We start from the raw sequence: 3,303 nt of genomic DNA on the forward strand, positions 1-3,303 counted from the left end.
GCCCAATTTAGCTGAACAAATTGTTTAGTTCACCCAAAGCTATGCCTTTAGAACAATTGGTGCCTGCTAGACCTTTAAAAATTGGCAGGATGCTACCCTCACACATTTTGATATCAATATTTGGCAAAAGGAAACTGCTGTTGTACTTTAAGCACCCAAGTTATCTGAGGTAAAGAATATATATATATATATATATATATATATATATATATATTATGTATATATCAACAGCAAATATTTTTCTTGCCACTTGCCACTGGTCATGGTGGTGTTGAGTTTCTTATATCCAGAGTGTTAAATAAGATATGATGACATGAATTGTCCATTCTCATTTGGTTGTTTACAACACCCACCAGTAAAATTGGACAAGTTCACACCCACTTAGTGGCTCAGCAGGTGAAAATGTTTGCTGAATTAAGGAATGTTTCACCTTCTTTTATATACTTACACAGCTATAATTTTTTGGAATCATTTGAATTTTTATTCTATTAACAGTTTTTGTTTTTTTTTTTAAAGAAAGGTCAATGTTTCTAGCAAAAGTGGTACAACAAAAAGAGACTTAAAGTGCCACATTTTTAAAAGAAAAACGGGAGTCAGCTCATCTTTGGAAACAGAGCAGTCTCTTTTTTTCCCTTTTTTAAAATTTAAATTAAAAGCAATCTTGTTTTACATGTCATTCCCAGTTCCCTCTCCCACCTACCCCCTATCTGATCCCCTTTCTTCTCCCCAGGGAGGGGGAGGCCTTCCATGAGGGATCTTCAAAGTCTGTTGTATCATTTGGAGCAGGGCCTAGGCCCACTATAGACTGAGAGAGTATCCCTTTATGTGGAATAGGCTCCCAAAGTCCATTCACATACTAGGGATAAATACTGATCCACTGCCACAGGCCCCATAGATTACCCAGGCCTCCTCATTCAGGGGTGTCTGGGTCGGTCCTATACTGGTTTCCTAGCTATCATTCTGGGGTCCATGAGCTCCCCCTTTTTCAGGTCAGCTGTTTCTGTGGGTTTCTCCAGCCTAATCTTCGAATTATATAAATCAGTGCACTTATCCTAAAGGTCACTAGAATTCTGAATAACAGATTGTGCAACAAAACCCACTTTGGAAAATATATGTGTTTTTGAAAGCTAATTAATGACATCAGATTATTCAGTAATTTGGAATAAAGTCATAAGTCACATGCTTCAGTATCTAGCACTCCATATTAAGAAGCTAATGAGTAAAAGTAAAGGGAAAAAATAAAAATGGAATGATTGAGAAAAATGACTTGTAATAAAGCAACTTATGACCAGGAATGATTTACTGTATTAGTGGAAAACGTCAAAATAAACAGACTATTAAAAAATAAATGCTATCCAGATAATTAGAATTAAGTCTAGATTCTATAATAGACAGTCAGGCAACTAGTGAGAGCAAAACATTTTCATCTATTAATATTCAACTCTGTAAACCAGCAGACATAGAAGTGAAAAGTGGAAATATACATAATATATATTAAATTAATATATATTAAACAATTGAAAAATCAACCAACAAAATAAGTCATTAGCAAAACTCTTGCAATAATAAAACTAAATATAAATGGTCTTAACTGAATTATTAAAAGTTGCAGACTAAGTGACTGGACAAAAACAAATGTCTACCATTTGTTGTTCACACAAAAAAACACTTAAAGTGGAAAGATGAAAAATATACTTACACAACTTAACAGAATCTTTGGGATGCAGGGGGAGCATTTTTACAAGGAAATTGTGTAGCTAAAAGAATTTTCATTTAAAACTTAAGAGAATACTCAAATAAACAAATAACAATATCCTTCGGGATGTTAGGCAAATAACTGAAAACAAAACCCAAAATCATTGGACAAAAAGAAAATAAGTATCATAGCAGAAATTAGTGAAACTGATACTTAAAGAAGAAAATTTTAAAATGAATGAAAAGACTTGTTTTTAAACAATTAAATAACATTGGCAATCTCTTAGCCAAGTTAACAAGTGAAAGAGAGTGGAAAACTAAATTAACAATATCAAAGATTAAAAAAAGAGAGAAACATCAAAATAGAGTTCAATGAAATCCAGAGTATCAATGGGGAGAATATTTTGACAGCCTATATTTCAAAAATCTAGAAAATCTCAAATAGACAAATTCATATATATATATATATGTATATGTATATATATATATATAATACCTAAATTAAATCAAGAGGATATAAATAAGTTCACAAGATTACACTGAGTAATGGGAGACTGAAGCAGTAATAGTCTCATATAAAAACCCTAGCTAGGACTGAATACATTTCCTACCAAATACTTTCAGACTTTACAAAAGAAGTAACACAAATGTTCCTTAAAACACACTAAAAAGTACAAAAGAAGGATCACTGCTTACTATTTTATGTAGCTGATACTGCTCTGTTACCAAAACCAGACAAAAATACAACAATTCAGAATACTATTTATGGTCCCATTTCTATGATGAACATTGATGAAAAAATATCAATAAAATACTCATTAACTACATGTAACAACATGGAAAAAGAGTATACACCATCATCAATGTGGTTTCATTTCAAGGATACAAGGAAGTTTCAACACATGCAAATCAAGAAGTGGAGGGATGCTTCCTGAGCCTAGACACAAAGGGGTTGGCCTAAGCCCTATCCCAAAGAATATGACAGACTTTGATGAAGGCCTCACCCTTCCTGGGAAGCAGAAAGGCTTTGGGATGGGTAGAGCGTTAGTTGCATGGGGGAGGGAGAGGGACCTGAGATTGACATGTAAAATAATTTTCTTTCTAATAAAAAATAAAAAAATAAAAAGAAGTGACTCAACACATAAATAGACTAGAAATCAGAAAATCACATGATTTCCAAATTAGATGTAAAAGCTTTTAACAATATTAAACATTCCTTCTGTTAAGAAGATAGTTATTTAATAACCATGATGAACATAATAAATGCTACCTATGACAAAATCTACGTCTGACAGGCTATGACATTACCAGAATTCTATACATTATACATACTAAGGCTCACATGTATCTCCCAGGAAACATGCTCCTTAATCCATTCCACAATTCATGAATATCTTAGTGCCAGAAATCTTATTGCACCAAGTCAGAACCAAAATGTCCAAAGTGAAGCAACAGAATCCATTGAGGTTTGAAGATTATATAAAATTATGGTATGAAACCAACACTTCATAAGTTAGTGTCAGTTATTATCGTGGTGGTGTCTTCAGACCCATAAACTCCAAACAAACATATAACTGATGAAATTTTAATTTGAGGGACAATACAGAG

The sequence above is a fragment of the Cricetulus griseus genome, assembly GCF_003668045.3.
Source record: "Cricetulus griseus strain 17A/GY chromosome 1 unlocalized genomic scaffold, alternate assembly CriGri-PICRH-1.0 chr1_0, whole genome shotgun sequence".
In the NCBI taxonomy this organism is placed as follows: Eukaryota; Metazoa; Chordata; class Mammalia; order Rodentia; family Cricetidae; genus Cricetulus; species Cricetulus griseus.